Source organism: Mobula birostris, chromosome 3, assembly GCF_030028105.1.
Source record: "Mobula birostris isolate sMobBir1 chromosome 3, sMobBir1.hap1, whole genome shotgun sequence".
Lineage (NCBI taxonomy): Eukaryota > Metazoa > Chordata > Chondrichthyes > Myliobatiformes > Myliobatidae > Mobula > Mobula birostris.
This window is the reverse complement of record NC_092372.1, coordinates 219,908,982-219,934,287: the sequence shown is the minus strand read 5'-3', so window position 1 is coordinate 219,934,287 and position 25,306 is coordinate 219,908,982. Positions and strand designations below refer to the sequence as shown.

Here is a 25,306-nt window from a genome sequence, read left to right as displayed (position 1 = left end):
TTTCCAAATAGACAAAAAAAGCACATATCGGCAAGTCTGGGTTATTTTTCACTGAACTCAATAGATTATGTGGTGTCACTCGCTACCGCAACATAAATGTTCCCTCATTTTACAGCTGCGTGGACCAGCCGTTGTTCTGAACAGGAAATTTTTACATGGCCTGAAAACTGTGTAATGTGCATACTATGAATATTTAGAATGAAATTGGGGAAAAAAAACATACTTTTGATTTTAGTTAACAATTGAAGGGTATAGTGAAATACAGTAAACCAAGAAAACCTTTAACTTAAACTTTTTCTCATCTGTCTTTATTCCAGCTGCATGGCTGCAAAGGCTATGTACACAGGAGCAAGTTACTGTGCAGCCACATACCTGCACAGCTGAGAGGGAACAGTGTACTTGATCCTGACTGTTTAAACTGCGTGTTTGCTGGGCATTTACTCTTACAAAAGGCCTTGTGAGATTGCAATATTATGTGTAGCTTTGACCTCCTTGCCTAAGGTGCACTTGGAATTTGAGGGACTACAGTGATAATTCGTTAGACTGATTCAGGGGTTGGAAGGACTGTTGCATAGGCAGAGAAAGAATCGACTAGTCTGTCATTCAGAAGAATGAGGGGAAAATCTAATTGAGATGGAAAAAACTGGGATAGAGAACAACTGCTATGTGCAGGGAAGGTGTTTGCCATGGCTGAGGGTTCTATAGTCGGTTACAGTGACAGGTTAAAAACACCTATGACTGAAATTAGGAAATGTTCTAGTGGTAGACTTGTGGAAATTCTGTGCCACAGAAGGAGATGGAGACCAAGTTGATAAATACATTTAAGAGGAAAAGACATTTAGAGGCGCAAACATGAGGAAATCCGCAGATGCTAGAAATTCAAGCAACACACACAAAAAATGTTGGTGGATGCAACAGGCCAGGCAGCATCTATAGGAAGAGATACAGTCGACGTTTTGGGCCGAGACCCTTCGTCAGGACTAACTGAAAGAAGAGGTTGTAAGAGAGTTGAAAGTGGGAGGGGGATGGGGAGATCCAAAATGATAGGAGAAGACAGGAGGGGGAGGGATGGAGCCAAGAGCTGGACAGGTGATTGGCAAAAGGGATACGAGGCTGGAGAAGGGAGAGATCGTGGGACAGGAGGCCGAGGGAGAAAGGTGGGGGGACCCAGAGGGTGGGCAAGGAGTTATTGTGAGAGGGACAGAGGGAGAAAAAAGAGAGAGAAAAAGGGAGGGAAAAGAAAAAAATAATAAATAAATTACGGATGGGGCACGAAGGGGAGGTGGGGCATTAGCGGAAGTTAGACAAGTCGATGTTCATGCCATCAGGTTGGAGGCTACCCAGACGGAATATAAGGTGTTGTTCCTCCAACCTGAGTGTGGCCTCATCTTTACAGTAGAGGAGGCCGTGGATAGACATATCAGAATGGGACGTGGAATTAAAATGTGTGGCCAGTGGGAGATCCTGCTTTCTCTGGCGGACAGAGCGTAGGTGTTCAGCGAAATGGTCTCCCGGCCTGCGTCGGGTCTCGCCAATATATAGAAGGCCGCATCGGGAGCACCAGACACAGTATATCACCCCCCAGCCGACTCACAGGTGAAGTGTCGCCTCACCTGGAAAGACTACCTGGGGCCATGAATGATGGTGAGGGAGGAAATGTAAGGGCACTTGTAGCATTTGTTCCGCTTACAAGGATAAGTGCCAGGAGGGAGATCGGTGGGAAGGGTTGGGGGGATGAATGGACAAGGGAGTCGCATAGGGAACAATCCCTGCGGAAAGTGGGTGGGGGGAGGGAAAGATGTGCTTAGTGGTGGGATCCCGTTGGAGGTGGCGGAAGTTATGGAGAATTATATGTTGGACCCGGAGGCTGGTGGTGTGGTAGGTGAGGACAAGGGGAACCCTATTCCTAGTGGAGTGGCGGGAGGATGGGGTGAGAGCAGATGTGCGTGGAATGGGAGAGATGCGTTTGAGAGCAGAGTTGATGATGGAGGAAGGGAAGCCCCTTTCTTTAAAAAAGGAGGACATCTCCTTCGTCCTGGAATGACGGAGTTGGAGGAATTGTGAGAAGGGGATGGCATTTTTGCAAAAGACAGGGTGGGAAGAGGAATAGTCTAGGTAGCTGTGAGAGTCCGTAGGCTTATAGTAGACATCAGTAGATAAGCTGTCTCCAGAGATAGAGACAAAAAGATCAAGAAAGGGGAGGGAGGTGTCAGAAATGGACCAGGTAAATTTGAGGGCAGGGTGAAAGTTGGAGGCAAAGTTAATGAAGTCAACGAGTTCAGCATGTGTGCAGGTGGCAGTACCAATGCAGTCGTCGATGTAGTGAAGGAAAAGTGGACAGATACCAGAATAGGCTTGGAACATGGATTGTTCCGCAAAGCCAACGAAAAGGCAGGCATAACTGGGACCCATGCGGATGCCCATGGCTACACCTTTAGTTTGGAGGAAGTGGGAGGAGCCAAAGGAGAAATTATTAAGAGTAAGGACTAATTCCGCTAGACGGAGGAGAGTGGTGGTAGAAGGGAACTGGTTCGGACATTTAGGGGTATTGGTAAAGATTGGGGTTATGGTATTGAAGTATTGAGATGGAAGATCAGTCATGTCTTGAATAATGGAGTAGACTCGAGGGCAGTGGTCTACTCCAACCACGTGTGGAAGCTTTTTGAGAGTCAACCACATTGCTTTGGGTGTGGATCTGCATATAACTGTGTGAATTAAGATGCTGGATTCCCTTCCCCGTCAAGGACACAATTTGAAATTGGTATTTCTGTTGCTGAGAGCCTTTTCAAACTACTGAATTTTAATGAATGAATGAACAAACTAATGAGCGGACAAACAATTTAAATTCGCCAGCTGCTATGGTAGGATTAGACTGTGTGTCTCTCCAGATCAGTAGTTGAAGAGATTGCTGGTCCTGTGACATGGTCACTGAGCCACATGACCTTAATTCATGGTTCTCAATTGGAAAGCAACAGGACCCAACTTCTCAAGCTAGTTGATGCAGTACCATCTATCTTTAGATTGAGAAGTAGATGGAACCTCCATCAGACAGTCTTACTGTAAAAACTGAACAAAAACATCATGGATCAACCATTCTAGTTAGCTACCCCATCCCCCTCTATCTTCTACCTCTGTCACTGTGCTGTAAGTACATTAAACTAATTATATAATGTTGTTTACATTGTAAATACATGCTGCTATTTATGCACATTTTATTCCATATCTGTACTTTAACCAGTAACTTTTTTTATATAGTTCTTCATAGTTTAAGGTCGTTTATTGTTGCATGTTGCACCCTGATCAACATACCCAGCAATTCCTAATATGTGTAAGTGTACAATATATGGTGAATAAAGTTGCCTTGAATCAAGCCATTAATAAGTATCTTGTGGTCACTACTGGTAATGAAACACTTAAATTTTTCATCAGTTCTGACCAACATCCTTACCTCAGCTAATACCATCAGGGACAAGTCATCTCATCATGTATCTGGTTTTTTCAAATTTCCATTTAATTAACTGCCTTATTTGATGCTTGTAACCGTGTCACGTGTAGAGGTATGGGGAGATGACATGGAGGAGTAGAGACTAGCATAGATTCACCCATTATCGGACTAGATGCTGAGGCAGGTTTGTGGGGCCTGGTGCCCACTACCTACCCGTAAACACGAGATTCTGCAGACATTGGAAGTCTTCAGCAACACACACAAAATGCTGGAGGAACTTAGCAGGCCAAGCAGCATCTTTGGAGGGAAATAAATAATGAAGCGTCAGTCTGAGACCCTTCCCTTTCACCTCGTCTGGCCTATCACTTGCCAGGTTGTACTCCTTCCCCTCTCGCCTATCTTATTCTGGCATTAGAGCCCCGTTCCTTTCCAGTCCTGATGAAGGGTCTTGGCCTGAAACGTTGACTGTTAGTTTCCCAACATTGATGCTGCCTGACCCGCTGAGTTCCTCCAGCACTTCGTGTGTGTTGTCCTATTCCTGCTGTCTTCTTGTGTTCTAGAGCCGCTGACTTTCAGCTCCAGCAACCGAAGAGCAATCCTGACCTGGGGTATTGTCTGTGTGGAGTTTACACTTTTCCCTGCGAACAAGGGGTTTCCTCTGGGTGCTTCATTTTCCTCCAAAAGGTAGGTGTATGTCTGTGTTAGCCACTGTAAGTTGCTCCCTAGCGTGTCGCTGAGTGTTAGAATCTTGGGTGAATTGACGGGATTGTGGGCAAGTGACACAGGATCAGTGTAAATAGCTGGTTGATGTGGGTGGAAGGCCCTGCGTCTGGTCTCTACGACTCTAACATAATTTGAAAAGAAGCGATCAGTTCTCATATGCTTTGTGTCATGAGATAATGTGCTATGTGAAATCAAAAATTTTCCTTTTATGTACCTGAAGGGAATCTGCTCTGCATTAGCCAGAAAACTTTTGGAGCATTGTGAGCAGTTTTTGGGCTCCTTATCTAAGAAAGGATGTGCTGGCATATGAGAGGAGGTTTATGAGAATGATCCTGCAAATGAAAGGGTTAATGTATGAGGAGCGTTTGATTGCCCTGGTTCTGTACTCACTGGAGTTTAGAGAAATGTGGGGGGGCGGGGGGGTCTCATTGAAACCCATTTTTTATTGAAGGGCTCGATAGAGTGGACGTAGAGATGTTGTTTCCTGCAGCGGGTGAGTCTAGGACCAGAGGGCAAAGCCTCAGAATAGAAGGATGTCGCTTTAGAACAGAAATTATAAGGTATTTCTTTAGGCAGAGGGTGGTGACTCTGTGGAATTTCTGGAGGCCAAGTCATTGGGTAGAAGTAAAGAGGAGGTTCATGTATTCTTGATAATTAAGGCCTCAAAGGTGAAGGCAAGAGAAAGCTTGCGAGGGATAATAAATCAGTCATGATGGAACAGCGGAGCAGAATCTATGGGCAGAATGGCCAATTCTGTTCCTGTGTCTTACGGTTTTATGTTCTAAACAGTTGATAACACAACCGCCAATTTGTGAAGCATCAAAGTTTGCTGAATTAATTAGAATAACTTAGATATAATTTTGCATCAGATGCCTTTCAGTTTACCCTTGACTAGCCTAATCGTTGATGGGCCTCGTTCGGTTAGATAGGGTTAAGAGGAGGAGTGTACACATCACATGGTCTGTTCCTGCACTGTAATCCTTTCATGAGAAGAGTTTCTTTCTCGTGTTGTGTTGTCAGCTGATGAGATTTGAAGCAAACTAAAACTGCAGTGGTACAGAGAAGACAATGGGACTAAATCTCTTCCTGTGCCAGAACCTCCAATTCAAATACCATCATCCATGCCCCCTGGAAAAGGATTTGATCAGTTTCCTGCCTGAAAGGAAACACAATCCACCCTCAAATCTAGACAACATGTTCAAGTTCTGGAAGGAGGCTGAACACTAAACAGGTGTTCATGTAAGGGTGTCATCTCTACTTTGGTCTTCATTGCTTTATTTGTTTGGGGAGCTTAGAAATTAACTGCACCATTGATATTTACGATTTTTGATTTTGGCAATAAAGTTGCTGACTCATTTTTATTCTTTAAAATACCAGGCTTGTTAGCCTGATTCAGCTCAACTACCATTGGGGATTATTCATGTTATCATTGTAGAGATGACACCTTCACACAAATACCTGATTAATGTTCAGTCGCCTTCCAGAATTTCCCCCTGTTCCCTGAGCAGTGTACTGTATTCCAGATCCTAATCACTTTTTTAGAAGAAAAATATTAATTTTGAAAATCACTTTCATTCTGTGCCCTTTGATTTTATTCATGGAAGTGCTGTGGGAAGGTGTGGGGTATGATATTTACCCAGATATTTGTTGGGGTTTGGAAGAGATAGTGGACAGGGAGAGAATGTTTTCAAAAGTGGGAGAGACTGGTGCCAGAGGGAACAACCTCAGAATAGAAGGGCATCCCTTTAGAACAGAGATGAGGAGGAATTTCTTTAGCCAGAGAGTGGTGAATCTGTGGAATTCATTGCCATAGATGGCTGTGGAGGCCAAGTCATGGGTATATTTAAAGTGGAGGTTGCTAGGTTCTTGATTAGTCTGGGTATCAAAATCTGCGAGAAGAAGGCAGGAGGATGAGAATTGAGAGGGAAAATGAATCAGCCATGATCGAATGTGGAGCAGACTGGATAGGCCGAATGTCCTAATTCTGACCTCTGGGCATCCCTCTTGTCACAGACCTCAAGTTGGAAAATCCACTTTCAACCATCGCCCTGTGCTTCCTATCATTGAGCCAATTCTGAATCCACCCCGCTAGCTCCACTGAATCCTGTGTATCCAGAGCAGCCTGCCATGCAGGACTTTTACAAAGTCCTTAAAGTCCATATAGGCAATATCCGTTGCCCTACCTTCATCTATCCCCTTAGTTACCTTTTCAAAATCCTCAAAGAGATTTGCAAGACATGACCCCCCCCCCACCCAAGTGACTATTTCTGATCATGCCTTCACTATCTAAGTTCCTCTGAATTCCCTCCAGTAATTTTCTTTTGACTGAAGTCGGGTTCACTGGGCTGTAGTTCCCTTGCACGCCCTCGCTGCAAAATTAGTCACCTTCCAGTCTTTGGAACTTTGCCAGTGGCTAACAATAAAGCAACCAGGGTCTCTTCACTGACCTCCCATGAGATCCAGAGTTACACTTCAGAATCAGAATCATATCACCGGCATATATCGTGAGATTTGTTAACTTTGCAGCAGCAGTATAATTGCAATACATGATAATAAAGAAAAAAACTGAATCACAGTGGGGGGTGTGTGTGTGTTTTAAATAGTGCAGAAACAGAAATTTTTTAAAAAAGTAGTGAGGCAGTGTTGCTGGGTTCCATGTCCATTCAGAAATCGGGTGGCAGAGGGGAAGAAGATGTTCCCGAATCACTAAGTGTGTGCCTTCAGGCTTCTGTACCTCCTTAGGTGCTGCTTTCCTGAAGCACTGCTCCTTTTCCCACCTTAATGCTCTTGAAGAGTGCAAATGCTTCCTTCCTTGAAATGTGCAAATGTTCTCAGACCTCTGCTTATTATCCTCATTAATTTGGCATCCTTGATTTCCTCCTTAGTATACACAGAGGAGAAACAGATATTAAAAATCTCAACCATCTCCCTTGCCCCCGTACATAGGCAGCCCTGATGGTCTGTAAGAGAAATTTGTCTCCCTTTAATGTTAATATAATTGAAGAATCTCTTGGAAATATCTTTAACCCTGCTTGTCAAATCCATCTAATTCCCTCTTTTTGCTCTCCTGATTTCCCTCTTAAGCCTCATCTTAAACTACTTGTATTTGCCTGGAGATTAATCTGTACATGGCTGCCTGAAAGTGTTGTGGTTTCTTTCCTTTTCTTTAGCAGTATCAGTATCTCTCATCAGCCAATTTAACATGTTCTTGGTAAGACCATAAAACATGCCTACCCTTTAATGATAAAGATTAGCTTTACTTGTCACATGTACATCGAAGCATAAAGTGAAATGCGTTGTTTGCGTCAAATCAAATATAAGAAGGTTGTGTTGGGCAGTTTGCAAGTGTCGCCACACTTCCAACATAGCATGCCCACAACTCACTAACCATAACCTAAAACGAGAGGGCACAGTTTTAAGGTGTTTGGAAGTAGGTACAGAGGAGATGTCAGGGGTATGTTTTTTAGGCAGAGAGTGGTGAGTACATGGAATGGGCTGCCAGTGATGGTGGTGGTGGAGACTCTGGATAGGTACATGAAGCTTAGAAAAATAGAGAGCTATGGGTAGCTCTAGTAATTTCTAAAGTAATGTTCGGCACAGCATTGTGGACCGAAGGGCCTGTATTGTGCTGTAGGTTTTCTATGTCCTATGTTTGACCTGTACGTCTTTAGAGCGTGAGGGGAAACTGGAGCACTCAGAGGAACCCCACATGGTCACGGGGAGAGCGTATAAACTCCTTACTGACAGCAGCGGGAATTGAAGCCGAATCTTACAGCTGGAGCTTTAATAGCATTATGCTAACCGCTATGTGACTGTGCTGCCACTCGTCACCCTAACTTCATCCTCATGTTTTTGTGCTTTGAAACCAGAATCACTGATGAATTTTTGTGAATTTTTTTTTGTTTTGTGGCAGCAGTACAGTGCAATACATACAGACTATAAAATACAGTAAGAAGAAATATAAATACAGGTTAACCACACAACAAGTCCAAAAGATTGGGACCCGTGCAGTGCCGGGTTAGTGATATTGCCAAATCACTGGTGGTTGGGTTAGGATCAAATAAATAAACACTTTTAACCCACTTGATGATCACTTCACCCTTGTATAATAAAATAGAAATGACAAATGAAAAGCAATTTGTTTCACAAATTCTTGTACTGGTCTACAAGAGTCAACTGCACTCAGTAGCCACTTAATAAATGGGGAGCGATAAGTAGCCTTCAGGAACGTTATATGCCATTGTCCAGGAGTTCAGTTTATGTTCATTAGGTGGCAGGTAGACGCTGTAAACATTTCTCTTTACCAAGAATTCTGCTTTTGGATGCGCAGAGCAGTTATCTAAAGTCCAGCAGTATCTTACAGTATTTGTCCAGACCAGCAGAGCCACAGTGAACACTCGCTTCTGGGGCAAAGTAATATTCAAACCATTCCAATGTAATGTCAGTTGTAATCCATTTGCGTGGTAAATTACTGGAAACTGCTTTATACCTTTGAAAGCTCTGGAGCGTAAGCTTTTGCCGATGACTAACAACTTACACGTTAGTTACACCAGGGTTAAAGCAGCCGAACACAGTGACACGATCTTTTGAAATAATTTTGTTTGTTCCTTCACCGTCTCTTCTGACAGTTCTACACCCTCACTTTGAGAACTTCATCTTGTTGTGAACATGGTCCACCTTTCATGGTTTTCCTTATGCACATCTGTTTTGTTGATCCACTGTCGGCAAAGAACTAGAGCAACTTTCCTTTTTGCTTCTTAACCCTGGAAGAGCCAATGTTAATCAAGTTGCGTATACTTTTCATACACACACCAGTGTCAAGTTTTTTCAGAACTTCCACCTTATCTTGTATAGATAACATACGGTGTTTGTTGCTTTTCACCACGAGAAGCACTCCCTTTATTTCATGAAGACATGACTGGGGCTAGATAAGCACAGATTATAAAAATAAATGCAGTATTTCACAGAGGAACGACTTACCTGTTTGAAAGACCATGCCAGCAGGTGATTATACTGATGATGACGGATTGGTGTGGCGACTCGGGAAATTTGAAATAAGACTGGCAAAAGTTATCTCCGAATCACGGTGGGACAGGATTACTGATTGCCAGTTTCAAGATGGTTGGTCTGTACTGCAAAAAAGAGAGAAAGTAGTAAGCTATTGCTCATTGTCCATTCAGAAATCTAACGGTGGAAGGGAAGAAGCTGTTGCTAAAACATTGAGTGTGTGTGTTCAGGGTCCTGTGCCTCCTCTCTGATGGTAGTAATAGTAAAGGAGCGTGTCCTCCGTGATAGGGATCCTCAATGATGGATGCCCGCCTTTTGAGGTGTCTCCTTTTGAAGGTGTCTTCGATGTGCGGGAGGCTAGTGCCCATGATCATAGTATTTCGGTTTATTTCTGAAAAAGCTTTTGTGACCTACCAACAAATCTCCATGTACGGAAGGAGCCAAAAATGCCGGCCTGGTCCCTTTTTAAATAAATGTCCCTTCTTGCTTTGCCTCAGGCTCTCTCCCAGAGATTGACATTTACACTTTTCCAGAGAACAGGATGTTTAAGTGAGAGCAATCTGTGTTTGTACTGAGGGAAGGTAACCTTGCCACCAGTTATTGACAACAAACAGAAAACCACTGCAGCCCTCTGCAGTGGAGAATATGTAGGCGAGCAGTCAAGGTTATCCAATAAATTTGCTGATCATGCAGTTTGAAAAGATGCCAGATAGTAAGTGGTCTTCACTGTACAGCATAAAGTATAACATGCCTCTCTCAGAGAATGTAAGATTAGTGTTAATTAAAGAAACTGTGACTAGGGTTGTTAATTTTAATACTGTAAAGAATACCCTTTAAAGTATTCTGTTTCCGATGATCACTTTAAACTTTATTTCTCCAGTTAACCTGGGTATTTTTTTTAATACCAATAAAACTATATCTCATGAAAATTTAAATGAGCCTCAAAAGAGAATCAAATTACATAGACACTCCAAAACAAGATATTTTGATCTTAACATTGAATACTGCAGCACTGTATAGGCCTTTCAGCCCACGATGTTGTCGACCTTTTAACCTAATCTTAGGTCAATGTAACCCTTCCCTCCTACATAGCCCTTGAATTTTTCCATCACCCATGTGCCTGCCCGAGAGCTTCTCACACACTGCTAATGTCTCCGCCTCCACCACCACCCCTGGCAGGACGTTCCACACACCCACCACTCTGTGCAAAGAACTTGTTTACAATATTCCCCCCCCCCCCCCCCATATTTTCTTCTAATCATCTTAAAATTGTGCTTCCTCATATTAGACATTGCCGCCCTGGGGGGAGAGTGTCTGGCTTTTAATTTGATCTATGCCTCATCATTCTGTACACTGCTATCATGTCATCTCTCGTCCTCCTTCGCTACAAAGAGAAATGCTTCAGCTTGCTCAATCTATCCTCATAGGACATGCACTGTAATCCAAGCAGCATCCTGGTAAATTTCTTCTGCACCCTCCCTAAAGCAAATCTTGAAATTTTAGTTTTTGGCGTGTGCCTGCGTGCGCACTAGTCTGTGCATGTGCGTCTGCATGCATGTGTCCGTGATGATGTCCTTTTCATGGCTTTTATACAAGGCGCAGAGTGAGAGAGAGAGAGACTGTGTGGCGCGCCACTCCTCTCACAGACATTTTCGCAGTATTTTTCCCTTTATTTTGCAAGGTCGAGTTGCGATCTCGACACTCAACTCGGCACGGATGGAAAGCGTACTCGGGGGCCGACCCGACTAGTTTCAAACCCAGGAACCCCCGCTCCCAGGTCCAGCACCAATGTCGTTGCGCCACCAGCCAGCCTGCAAATCTTGAAATTTTAAATCTTTATTTTCCATTTCTCCTGAACACTTTGCCCTAACCTAATTCTGGCCTGAAATTCCATGGATGTTGGAAGGGTATTCTGTTAAAGGGTGCTTTGAGGCTATTAGAAAACTAGAAAAACCTGTTCATTTAAAAGCATATCATTTTAGTCAGTGTTGTAAAGGACAGAAAAAGCCCTTCAGTCAGGATGTCCATGCTGACCAAGATATATATATTCATATTCAAGTTTAATAGAATATTTCCCAACACCTGGCCCATATCCTTCTGAACCAGGGATTCCCAGTCTTTTTTATACCGTGGACCCCTACCATTAATCGACAGGTCCGTGGACCCCAGGTTGGGAACCCCTACTCCAAACTCTTGTCATCCATACGGTCCTCATACTGTGTAAGTGTCGTTAATGTGTCTGCCTCACCACTTCCTCTGGCAGTTGGTTCCATGCAGTGTCTTGTAAAAGTATTCAGCCCCCCAACTCTTTGTATACATAAATGAATATTACAACCAGGGTTTTGATCAATTTAACTGAGAATTTTTGTTTGTGAATCACACACTTTTTTCACAGTAAAGCCTTAAAAAAAAGGGAAGATTGTAAAGCATGAAAAACAAAAATGGGCAAAAAAGTGCTTTTTTTTTTAAAACCAGAGCTTCCTCCTTTGCCATTCTTCCATAAATATCCTTATTGTGCAAGGCCTTAGAGATTGTGGAGCCATGAACTTCATCTCCAGTTGCAGACATTGATTTCTGCAACTCGCTTAGAGTGACTGTTGGCATCACAGTAGCCTCTCTTACAAGTGCTATTCTTTCCTGGCGACTAAGTTTAGAGGGGTGGCCTGACCTAGGCAGTGTGGTTGTGGTTCTCGTCCATTTGCCCTGTGTTGCTTGAATCCAAACTAGTGAACCAGTGTTTACAGTTGGACATAACTAACGTGATACAGCTTAGCAGGGGTTCCCAACCTTTTTTACGTCATGAACCAATACCATTAAGCAAGGGGTCTGTGGAGCCCAGGTTGGAAACTGCTGCAGTATAGGAACAAAAATGCAGATTTTTGAGATTGATTTTTAAAGTAAGGTTTCTAATGGCGAATATAGAAACATAAAACATAGAAGACATACAGCACAATACAGGCCCTTCGGCCCACAAAGCCGTGCCGAACATGTCCTCACCTTAGAACTACCTAGGCTTTACCCATAGCCCTCTATTTTTCTAAGCTCCGTGTAGCCATCCAGGAGTCTCTTAAAAGACCCTATCGTTTCCACCTCCACCACCGTCACCAGCAGCCCATTCCACGCACTCACCACTTTCTGCGTTTATATAAAAAAAACAACTTACCCCTTGACATCTCCTCTGTACCTACTTCTAAGCACCTTAAAACTATGCCCTCTGGTGCTAGCCATTTCAGCCCTGGGGAAAAGCCTCTGACTATCCACAGGCTCAGTGCCTCTCATTATCTTGTACACCTCTATCAGGTCACCTCTCATCCTCCGTTGCTCCAAGGAGAAAAGGCCGAGTTCACTCAACCTATTCTCATGAGGCATGCTCCCCAATCCAGGTAGCATCCTTGTAAATCTCCTCTGCACAATATGAAAACATCTTTGGCATTCATACAAATTTTCAAAGGTGTAAAATATTGCCTGCCTTTAAAATGGTTGAATTTTTTTTTTGAGAAATATAATTAGTTTAATAGCTAACTTAATTTTAAAAGGAATGATTTGCCTCTGAGAGAAAAATAATAACTGATAGGGTTAAGAGACCAAACTTCCTTCCCATTCCAGTTGGCAGATTTGCTGTCATCTGAAAGTAATTTAATGGCTAGATTAACTTCTTTGCTCACTTGGGTATTTTATGGCTGTTTCAGTATTTTTTTGTTCTGTATTGCTTTTGCTACGTTGGAATCCACACCTGGTTTGCACTTGCGAAGTTTTTTTTTAAAAAAGTCTCGGCGAATAATGTGCCGTAGGAGGTTTGGAAGTGTGGAATGTATGTCATGCTGTATATGATGTGTCGCTGAACATTTACTGAAGAATCAGCAGTTTCCTAAAGTAATTATTTCAGAGCATTCGCTGAATGCTTCCTTGAAGAATGCCCTTAAAAGCACAAAATCTGTGAGGTTGCAATTGAAATCTTGACTTGGTTTTATTTCTCTATAGCAAACTCCCCCCCCCCCCCAAAAAAAAACACCAACAATACACAGTAGCATTCCATAACACTGGCCTGATAAATATTGTTCTTGTTTCTAAGTGTCAGCGAGCTCTCCAACTGAGGAAGACTATTGTAACCAAGTTTGAACTTTTCACCTAGTATCCATGTTGCATTCCTGACCGGGTTTGCTGAATTTGAATCAAGGAACAGAAACATTTGGAGTTCCGACCTTTGTAACCAATTGAAGTGTTTGAGAATTGTGGCCTGAAGCAGGGAAAATGGTTGCCAACGAGGCAGTACAATGGTGTGATGATGATCAATTAATATCTCTGAGGTGATGGACACCGGAATTGTCATGCACCAAGATGCAATGAGAGAGCTTAGTTTTGCAAGCGTTCCCTGCAGTACAGGGGAAAAACAGTAACAATATATTGTAGGGGAGGCAAGGTAGTGTTTCAGTTAGCACAATGATTTACAGCTATCTCAATTGGGATTCAATTCCTGCCAGTTTGTGTGTTCACCTTGTGACCATGTGGCTTTCCTCTGGTAGCTCCACTTTCCTCCCACGTTCCAAAGACGCTCGGGTTAGTATATAGAACACAGAACATAGAAAACTACAGCACATGACAGGCCCTTTGGCCCACAATGTTGTGTTGACCGTGTAACCTACTCTTGAAGCTGCCTGGAATTTCCCTGCCACATAGCCCTCTATCTTTCTAAACTCCATGTACCTACCTGAGAGACCCTATAGTCTCTGCCACTGCCGCTGTCGCTGGCAGTGCATACTAAGGGTTACTAAGTTGTGGGCATGCTATGTCTGTGCCAGGTGCATGGCAACGCTTGCGGGCTGTGTTGGTTGTTGATGCAAACAATGTATTTCACTGCATGTTTCAACATATATGTGACAAATAAAGCTAATCTTTATAGTGCTACAGTTATAGTGAAAATGCTTTGCAGGTAGGCAGTAAGGTGCAAGAGCCACAATATGACTAAGAAGTTTATCTTTGACATAGATGTTAGTGGGGGATGATCTAAAAGATGCACCTAGATAGGATATGAAGCTTGAGCTCGGTATTTCTGTCACAGCACTACGCCCACCTGTGCAAAAATACAAATTATAGGCGGGAGCAGGCAAGCAGAGCCCTCAGCATGCTGCCATCTGACAAGGTCACGGCTGCTCTGAGTGCAAGCCCAGCTTAGCATTCCTGGCTGCCTTTTTTCCTTTGTGTGTGTGTGTGTGTGTGTGTGTGTCAGTCACAGAACTATCTGCCTCTGCCTGACAAATGTTCCAAGCCTGCTTCCAATCTCCTTGGAAGAGTTCTGAAGTCTCATGACCCTGGAGAAGTGTCTTTAGTGGGTGACTACTTATTTTTAAACAGAAATGTCTAATTTTAGATTCTCCCACAAGAGAGAACATCCTCTTCACATCCCCTCTGTTTCAAGATCTTGATAGCATGCCTCAGTGTCTCTGCCCAGCACATCACCTGCACCAGCTTCCCCACCATCAAGGACGTACATGCAGAAAGGTGCAGAAAAGGATCGCACCCACCCAGCACATAGACTGTTCCTCCCACTCCCATCAGGGAGGGGGCTGCATAGCATCCACGCCAGGGCCACCAGACTCAAAAACAGTTGCTCTCCAAGCAGTAAGGCTGATCAACACCTCCACTCACAATCCAACCACTCCATACCCCCAGCCACCACTGCTTTATCATTTCCTGTCAGGCACCTTGTGTACAGACACTCCTGTGCCTGGCTTCACTTTATTATCAATCTATTTGTTTATAACAAAACACACAAAATGCTGGAGGAACTCAGCAGATCAGACAGCACCTATGGAAATGAATAAACAGTCAACATTTTGGGCTGAGATCCTTCTTCAGGACTGAGAAGGAAGGGGGAAGATGCCAGAACAAAAATATTAAAGCAGTATATTTATTGGGTTTTTTTTTTTGTGCTACATCGGATCTGGAATAACAATTATTTCATTCTGCTTTACACTTGTGTACTGGAATTGACATTCAACAACCTTGAATCTTAAATAAACCTGAATCTGAACTTGTTAGAACCTTTCCCATTCACTTGATCTGTAGCCTTTATCAGTTTGTAGGTACATAATGTCCTCTTCATAGCTTTCTTTCCTACCGACATATATGTCATTGGCATTTCTGACAAAATTCATTCCCTGAGTACTGCGCTGCACAGCACATATCACTTACCTCCCAAGTTTCTAGACTGTGACTCAATGTCGAGCAGTATAGCTACGGTCCCTTTGGCCCAATGTCTGAACCAAGCATGATGCTAATCCTTTCTACTTGCACTTCATCTCCCTCCCTATATTCCTTGCATAGCATGTGCCTGTTGCATCAGCTTCCACCACTGTCCTTGGCAACCCATTCCACTCTGTAAAGTAAAAAAAAAAGCTTGCTGGCACATCTCTGTTAAACTTCCCCCTTTTTTCCTTTTAAATTATGCATTGTAATATCTTGACATTTCTACTGTGGGATGGGGGAAGATTCTGACTGTCTATTTAGAGTCATAAAATATTACAGCGCAATGGTCTGTGCTGAACTGTTATTCTGCTTAGACCCATTGACTGGCACCCAGACCATAGCACCCCCCCCCCCCCCCCCCCACCAATACTCATACCATACATGTACAGTGGCATGCTAAAGTTTAGGCACCCTTGGTCAAAATTTCTGTTACTGTGAATAGCTAAATGAGTAAAAGATGAACTGATTTCCAAAAGGCATGAAGTTAAAGATGACACATTTCTTTAATATTTTAAGCAAGATTACTTTTTTATTTCCGGCTTCTACGGTTTCAAAATAACAAAAAAGGAAAAGGGCCGAAAGCAAAAGTTTGGGCACCCTGCATAGTCACTACTTAGTAACACCCCCTTTGGCAAGTGTCACAGCTTGTAAATGCTTTCTGTAGCTAGCTAAGAGTCTTTCAATTCTTGTTTGGGGGATTTTCGCCCATTCTTCCTTGCAAAAGGCTTCTAGTTCTGTGAGATTCTTGGGCCATCTTGCATGCACTGCTCTTTTGAGGTCTATCCACAGATTTTCGATGATGTTTAGGTCAGGGGACGGTGAGGGCCATGGTAAAACCTTCAGCTTGCGCCTCTTGAGGTAGTCCATTGTGGATTTTGAGGTGTGTTTTGGATCATTATCCTGTTGTAGAAGCCATCCTCCTTTCATCTTCAGCATTTTTTTTTACAGACAGTGTGATGCTTGCTTCCAGAATTTGCTGATATTTAATTGAATTAATTCTTCCCTCTACCAGTGAAATGTTCCCTGTGCCACTGGCTGCAACACAAGCCCAAAGCATGATTGATCCACCCCTGTGCTTAACAGTTGGAGAGGTGTTCTTTTCATGATATTCTGCACCCTTTTTTCTCCAAACATACCTTTGCTGATTGTGGCTAAAAAGTTCTATTTTAACTTCATCAGTCCACAGGACTTGTTTCCAAAATGCATCAGACTTGTTTAGATGTTCCTATGCAAACTTCTGACGCTGAATTTTGTGGTGAGGACGCAGGAAAGGTTTTCTTCTGATGACTCTTCCATGAAGGTCATATTTGTGCAGGTGTCGCTGCACAGTAGAATAGTGCACCACCACTCCAGAGTCTGCTAAATCGTCCTGAAGGTCTTTTGCAGTCAAACGGGGGCTTTGATTTGCCTTTCTAGCAATCCTACAAGCTGTTCTCTCGGAAAGTTTTCTTGGTCTTCCAGACCTCAACTTGACCTCCACCGTTCCTGTTAACTGCCATTTCTTAATTACATTACCTACTGAGGAAATGTCTACCTGAAAATGCTTTGCTATCTTCTTATAGCCTTCTCCTGCTTTGTGTGCATCATTTATTTTAATTTTCAGAGTGCTAGGCAGCTGTTTAGAGGATCCCATGGCTGCTGATTGTTGGGACAAGGTTTGAGGAGTCAGGATATTTATAAAGCTTTGAAATTTGCATCACCTGGCCTTTCCTAACAATGACTGTGAACAAGCCATAGTCCTAATAAGCTAGTTAAGGTCTGAAACCTTGTTAAAGTTATCTGAGAGCTCAAATCTCTTGGGGTGCCCAAACTTTTTCATGGTGCCCCTTTCCTTTTTTATCACTCTAAAATTGTATAAAACAAAAATAATACACTAATCTTGCTTAAATTGTTGAAAAGAATGTTTCATCTTTAACTTTATGACTTTTGGAGGTCAGTTCATCTTCTACTCACTTAACTATTCACAGTAACAGAAATTTTGACCGGGGTGCCCAAACTTTTGCATGCCACTGTACCTATACTTCTGGCTCTGTCAAAGTAGACAATGGATGCGCCCCGGGCACAGACCTGGGCAATGAATATGGAGATCCTGGGCTGCCCAGACCTCAAGATCCCCCCCTCCTCGGCCTCGCGGATGTGGTCCAAAGGAATGCGAAGCAGTACATTTGGCATCAGCTTGGCTGCAGGAGCTGCTGGAGGTGACGTGATACGTCATCCAACCGCCTTAGGGGCTCCACTCCATTTGTGTAGGGTTTACTCCTTGGCCTTCTCTTCTCCCGAAGATACCGACAAGGCAGTGGGATCCGTAACCCTGGATAGGGGCCCATACCGGGTACCGTCAGACGGAGCCAGCTGAGCCCGGGACTCGTGTAAGGCAGGGTCGTCATGCCCTGTAGTAGTGACATATGGACTCACTACCCACTGTACCTGTACAGATCGTGCTGACGTCCACCACTTCCGCTGGCAGTTTGTTCCAACACATTCACCACCCTCTCAGTAAAGAAGTACCCTCTCATGTTGTCTGTAAACATTTGTCCTTTCACCCTTCACCATGACCTGTGATTGTAGTTGCACTCAACCTCAATGGAAAAGCCTACTTGTATTTGCCCTATCGGTAGCAATTGGCGCTATCTCAGGTGGATATGGAGAGGACGTTTCCACTGGTGGGGGAGTCTAGGACCAGAGGGCACAACCTCAGAATAGAGGGTTCTCCATTTAGAAGGGAGATGAGGGGGGATTTTTTTTAGCTAGATAGTAGTGAATCTGTGGAATTCATTGCCACAGACAGCTGTCGAGGCCAGGTTATTGGGTAAATTTAAGTTTAAGGTTGATAAGTCGGTGTATGAAGGTTATGGGGAGAAGGCAGGAAAATGGGTTTCAGAGGGAAATCAGTCAGCCATAATCAAATGGGGGGAGAAGACGTGATGAGCCAAATGACCTATGTCTTATAATTTTGTATACCTCTTATCAAATTTCCCTCATTTTTCTCTGCTCTAGTTCTTATTTCTGTCCAGTCTCCCCTTAGCCTCTAGTGCTCTAGAGTAAAGCAACTCAAGTTTGTCCATCCTAGTAAATCTTTTTGTCGAAATGTTGTCTTGTTTCTATATATGTTATATTGTTACATACGTAATATACATGTATGTAGTTAAATGATAATAAACTTGATTTGATTTGACTCCTGAATCCTCTCCAAAGCATCCGCGTTCTCCCTGTCATGGGGCATCAAGAGCCGCACACAAAACTCTGCCCATAACTATTATTGATCCAGTCCTGTTAAATCCTTACTCCTTCACTGTCTGCAGCCTATATCCTTTTGCTAACCGGTGTTCTACAAACTGTGCCAATACTGAACTTGGCCAGAAATAAAAGTCAAATTTTACTTTTTCCTCTTGAGAACAATTAATTTAAAGCTGGATTTTACTATCTGGGATCAAGGCAATTGTTTTTTTTTTGAAGCTATCAGCAAGTTTGTTGTCTGTTTTTCTATCCTCTACAATCTAACTGGAGGAGATGGAGCACTCAGCCAAGAACAGAAACCCTAATTTCTTGGGGTGTTTAATTCCACCGCTGTCTGTAAGGAGTTTACTTTAAATTACCTTGTTGCAGCTGGGCAATTTGTAGTCATTGAATTAAGTAAACCTGGAGTACTTAAACCTTTTCAATACCAGGAAGACTGAGTTGTTGACCAATCAATCACCTGTTGAGTTCCTGTCTTTTGGGGGGTTAAATTTATAGCCCTTATCTGGATTGTATTTGACACCCAGCCAACACATGGTTGACTCTCACCTGTCCCCTGAAATAGTTATAAATGTCAAGGGAGGTTAGCAATAGGCATTAAATGCTACTGCAACCACATGCTGTGAATGAAGAAAACGACACCTTTCCAGAGATTTTGGTGACCTTCCCAGTGTTCTCGGTGTTGAATTACAGCAAAGACCACAGGAGTAGGGAGCATACTTGATCGTCTTTAAGTGAATGTCTCTACAGAATATGACAGGTGCATATTGGGTAATGACCAGAGGAATTATACTGGAGCGTGCCCAGCCAGCTATGTTGTCAAAACACAAAGAAGGCAAAAGATGATTTTTTTAAAAAATGAAATAAAAATAGAGAATATTGTAGAAATATTTCACAGGCTAGGATAGCATCCAGAAAAAAAAATCGTCCGGATTATTGATCTGATGAGAAGTGGAAGATGTTAGAGATAAAATTGCGTCTTTGCGTAACTGGGAATAGAGTCATGGAGGCATAGAAAAGTACAACACAGGAACAGGCCCTTCAGCCCATCTAGTCCATGCTGAGCCATTTAATCTGCCTAATTCCAATAGGCCAGTAGATAGAATGTCATTACTATAACTCTTCGTGGGATGTCAAAGTTCAAAGTAAATATATTATTAAAGTATATATATGTCATTATATATTACTTTAAGATTCATTTTTTGCAGGCATTCACAATAGAATAAAGAAATACAATAGAATCAGTGAAAAACTACAATCAAAGGCTGACAAACAACTTATGTATAGACGAAGAAAAACTGCAAATAAAAATAATAATAAATAAGTAAATAAATAATGCTAAGAACCTGAGCTGTCGAGTCCTTGAAAATTAGTTTGTAGGTTGTGGAGTCATTTCAGTGTTAGATGAATAAAATTATCCACGCTGGTTCAGGAGCCTGATGGTTGAAGAGTAATAACTGTTCCTGAACCTGGTGATGTGGGCCCTAGGCTCCTGTACACCTCTTCAATGGCAGCAGAGAGAAGAGAGCATGGTCTGGATGGTCAGGGTCCTTGCTGGTGGTAGTGAATCTGCTGTTGCACATCTTTGATCCTGAGGGATCTGCTAACTTGCTTTGGACTTGCTGACTCTGCCAGAGGTGGCCAGTTGATGCTTGAAAGGAAGGGCACATTTCTTAACATTGTTTCCAGTGCAAAAATTAACCTGACCCACTTAACACTCAGCACTGCAGTTATCAAACATTCAAATTTTTAAAGTAAATTCATCATCAAAGTACATATATGTCACATATATAACCCTGAAATTCATTTTCTTGCAGACAGACAGACATAGAATAATAACCATAACAGAATCAAAGAAAGACCGCTCCAACTTCGGCATTCAACCAGTGTGCAAAAAAAAAACAAACTCTGCAAGTACAAAAAGAAATAAACAAATACATAAATAAGCAATAAACATTGAGAAAATGAGATGAAGGGTCCTTGAAAGTGAGTCCATAGGTTGTGAGAACAGTTCAATGGTGGGGTGAGTGAAGTTACCCCCACTGGTTCAAGAGCCTAATGGTTGAGTGGTAGCAACTGTTCCTGAACCTGGTGGTATGAGTCCTATGGTTCCTGTTCCTTCTTCTTGATGGTAGGAGCGAGAAGAGAGCATGTCCTGGGTGGTGGGGGTCCCTGATGATGGATACTACTTTCCTGCAACAGTGTTTCATGTAGATGCGATGGACTGGGCCAGATCTACCTTTTGTAGCATTTTCCATTCAAGGGCATTGGTGTCTCCATACCAGCTTGTGATGTAGCCAGTCAGTATACTCTCTACTGGACATCTCTCTATATAAGTATTAGGTGTCATCCCAAATCTCCACAAACTCCGAAGCACTGTCATGCTTTCTTCATAATTGCAATTGTGTGCTGAGTTCAGTACTGGTCCTCTGAAGCAATAACACCAAGGAATTTAAAGGCTGAGCATTTTGGGCATAATCTGACATTACTTGCGGGCTTGAGCTTTTCTTGCTGAAGTAGAAAACCAAAGGATCATTTTCTGTTTATAGACCAGAGCACTACAATAATTATCTTTAGAGGTGGCGTGGTAGCGTAGTGCTTTACAGAGCTAGCAATTTGGATTTGATTCTCCCTGCTGTCAGTAAGGAGTTTGTACATTCTCCCTGTGACTGCGTGGGCTTGCTCCGGGTGCTCCAGTTTCCTTCCACATTCTAAAGACGTACGGGTTAGTGTTAGTAATTTGCTGGTATGCTGTGTTGTTGCCAGAAGCATGGCAACACTTGCGGGCTGCCCCTGTATATCCTTGGTCGTTGATGTAAAGGACACATTTCACTGTATGCTTCAATGTGCATGTGATTAATAAAGCTTATCTATTAACTGTGGATTTTAGCTCCCAATTCTTGCAAATTGAGCATGTTGTGGTATTGTGATCCTACTTGCCTATCCATCTTTAGATTTATGTTTCTTTTTCTCTCTTGTTCTCTATTCTCTTCCTCTTTTGTTCCTTTTCTTCCCTCTTTTTCACCAGAATGGATGCCTAGCCCTTATTTCCATCCACAGTTGCCCAAGATCTGAAGAGGGCAGTTAAGAATCAGCAATTACACCCAAGCCTGGCTGGATAAAATTGACAGGAGCCAGCTTAGATTTAATGACGGGTTGGTGGTTTCATGGATACCATTATTGAGACTAACTTTTTCATTTTAGTTCCATGTTTATATACTTGCTTGAATTTAAATTGCCAGGCTGGCACTAATTTTATCAAAAGCTCTTGGTAAGGTAAAGCACAAGATTTAAAAAAAACGTTAGTTATAAATTTTGATTTTGGAAGGATTGTATTTAATTTCTGACTTCACAATAAAATGGCTGTTGATCCATGCTATTGCTATTTTCATCCTCTGTGTCAGTATAGAATGTCATACAGCACAGAACCAGTCCCTTTGTTCCACTAAGACCACGCCAACTCAGACGCCCACAGATTCTGCAACTCGTCTATGCACTTGGGGCAAAGTATAGAGGCCAGTTAACTTACCAATGCTCTCATCTTTTTGGCATGTGGTTGTTACTGAGCATCCGCAGGAAACTGATGTGGTCGCAGGAAGATTGTGCCAACTCCTTGTAGAAGGCTGAGGTCACCCACCGTTGATGCACAGCTGCACCACTGTGAATCTTTCCATTCCTGTCTTTACTCCTGTTCAGAGAGCAAATGAATGCCATTTAGTAAAGGGTTGTGGCGAGGCACTGCTATCCTTTGTTACTCAAGGATTAACATTATTAGAAATTTGCTGTGGCGTGTTAGTCAGGATGCAACCTGCAACAAAAAACAACATTTAACAATTATAAAGAATAAACAATTATGTAAAAAATGAACAGTGTATTCCATCTGCGTGCCCTCCAATCTGATGGCATGAATATCGATTTCCAGTGAACAAAATTCCCCCCACTCCCCTTCCTCTATTCCCCACTCTGACCTTTCACTTTTTCTCACCTTCCTGTCACTTTCCCCTGGATCTCCTCCTCCTCCCCTTTCTTCTATGGTCCAGTCTCGTCTCCTATCAGATTCTTTCTTCTCCAGCCCTTGATCTTTCCCACCCACCTGGCTTCACCCACCACTTTCCAGCTAGCCTCTTCTTACCACCCCCCCCCCACCATCCCAAACACCTTTTTAATCTGGCATCTCCCTTCTCAGTCCGGAAGAAGGGTCTCAGCTCGGAACGTCGACTGTTCACTCTTTTCTATAGATGCTGCCCGGCTTGCTGAGTTCCTCCAGCACTTTGTGTGTGTGTGTGTTACTTCAGATTTCTAGCATCTGCAGATTTTCTCATGTTTATACAAAAAATTAAGTTGGAGGTTAAAGATTGGATTGAAGTAAAATGTGCATAAGTACCAGCATGAATTTACAATGTAAATCTTGTGATCTTGCCAAACCCACAGGCAGGGAATGTTGGCTGAAGGATCCTGAGCAGCAGTTGGTATTTTTTTGGTGCACCGGCAAGGGTGAGAGTTACCCGGTGAATTGAGGAGCTGTGCTCTGTGTTGCATCTTGCTTGTTAGCTGGGTGTCCATTCTAATTAGAGGCAAGGTCAGCCAACAAAAAACAGCCTTCTTCCTATGGACTCTGTCTACACTTCCCGCTGCCTCTGTAAAGCAAAATCAAAGTCTCCACTCACTGTGGACATTCTCTTTTCTCTACTCTTCTATCGGGCAGTAGATAAGAGTCTGAAAGCATGTATCACCAAGCTCAAGGACAGCCTCTACCCCTCTGTTATACAACTATTAAACAGTTTCCTAGTATACTAAAATAGACTCTTGACCTCACAATCTGCCTCGTGCTGACCTTATTGACTACGTGCACTGCACTTTCTCTGTCACTGGGACACTTTATTCGGTCTTCTGTTATTGTTTTACCTTGTACTCAATGTACTGTTGCAACCACTTGATCTGTATAACAGTACGAGCTTTTTTCTTTATCTTGGTAAATGTTACAATAATAAACTCAATTCCAGTTTCAAACAGACTTCTGACGCACGAAAAGATCTCACAATCAACCTGGCCATGGCCCTTGCACTTTATTTGTCTGCCTGAATGGCAGGTGGTGACTCGTGGGGTACCACAAGGCTCAGTGCTGGGACTGCAGCTATTTACAATATACATTAATGATTTAGATGAAGGGATTAAAAATAACATTAACAAATTTGCAGATGACACAAAGCTGGGTGGCAGTGTGAAATGTAAGGAGGATGATGTGAGAATGCAGGGTGACTAGGACAGGTTGGATGAGTGGGCAGATGCAGTTTAATGTGGATAAATGTGAGGTTATCCACTTTGGTGGCAAGAACAGGAAGGCAGATTACTACCTAAATGGTGTCAAGTTAGGAAAAGGGGAAGTACAATGAGATCTAGGTGTCCTTGTTCATCAGTCACTGAAAGTAAGCATGCAAGTACAGCAGGCAGTGAAGAAAGCTAATGGCATGCTGGCCTTCATAACAAGGGGAGTTGAGTATAGGAGCAAAGAGGTCCTTCTGCAGTTGTACAGGGCCCTGGTGAGACCACACCTGGAATATCGTGTACAGTTTTGGTCTCCAAATTTGAGGAAGGACATTCTAGCTATTGAGGGAGTGCAGCGTAGGTTTACAAGGTTAATTCCCGGGATGGCGGGACTGTCATATGTTGAAAGATTGGAGCAACTGGGGTTGTATACACTGGAATTTAAAAAGCTGAGAGGGGATCTGATTGAAACATATAAGATTATTAGGGGATTGGACAAGCTAGGGGCAGGAAACATGTTCCCGATGTTGGGGGAGTCCAGAACCAGAGGCTACAGTTTAAGAATAAGGGGTAGATAATTTAGAACGGAGTTAAGGAAAAACTTTTTCACACAGAGGGTTGTGGATCTGTGGAATGCTCTGCCTCAGAAGGCAGTGGAAGCCAATTCTCTGGATTGTTTCAAGAAAGAGTTAGGTAGAGCTCTTAAAGATAGCAGAGCGAAGGGATATGGGGAGCAGGCAGGTAAAGGGTACTGATTGTGGATGATCAGCCATGATCACAGTGAATGGTGGTGCTGGCTCAAAGGGCTGAATGGCCTACTCCTGCACCTATTGTCTGTTGTCTACTTGCATTGCATTTTCTCTGCAACTGTAGCACATTCTACTTTGTTATTGTTCTACCTTTTACTCCCTCTGTGTACTGTTGTAATAAATTAATTTGCATGAATGGTATGCATGGCAAACCTGAACTGCACCTTGCTGCAGTAAAATTGGAAAGACACAACCTTACTGCACAGTGTTCTTTAAACTGGCTTGTGTATTTAAACATCTGTCACCTATTTGAGCAAAAATTTCAAAGAGACGTTCAGAAGGCTTGGTTTCTGTCCTGTGACGAATAACCTGTTGAGAATGGGCAGTACTTACAGTGATATAGTTGGTGTCTTGGCAGGGAAGGAGCGGAAAACTCACCAAGGTTCCAGATCCATCCTCCGTGAAACACCGAAGTAGAAGTTCAAGTCAAAACTGTTCTTTTGGTTGAGATGTTTTGCTGAACTCTTGTCATTGTCATTCATGAATGCAGAAGATCCCGTAGCCATGTTCAAAGGGGAAAATGTCTGGCTGCTTCTGTATTGGATAACATTTATCTCTCGTTGCCTGTTCCAAA

At 42.9% G+C, this 25,306-nt stretch overlaps 1 protein-coding gene across 7 annotated transcripts in view; it reads left to right on the top strand.

Moving 5' to 3' along the window:
• The window catches only part of zbtb47b (zinc finger and BTB domain containing 47b), a 289,399-nt gene that overhangs the window by 96,210 nt on the left and 167,883 nt on the right, over positions 1–25,306 (top strand). Inside the window, exon 1 of one of the 7 annotated variants that reach the window (XM_072254158.1) lies at positions 4,071–4,129. The exons of the other annotated variants lie outside the window; for them this stretch is intronic. The gene's annotated coding sequence lies outside the window, so the exon portion shown is untranslated. Of the gene's footprint in view, positions 1–4,070; positions 4,130–25,306 lie in introns of those variants that run through there. 7 annotated transcript variants of the gene reach the window in all.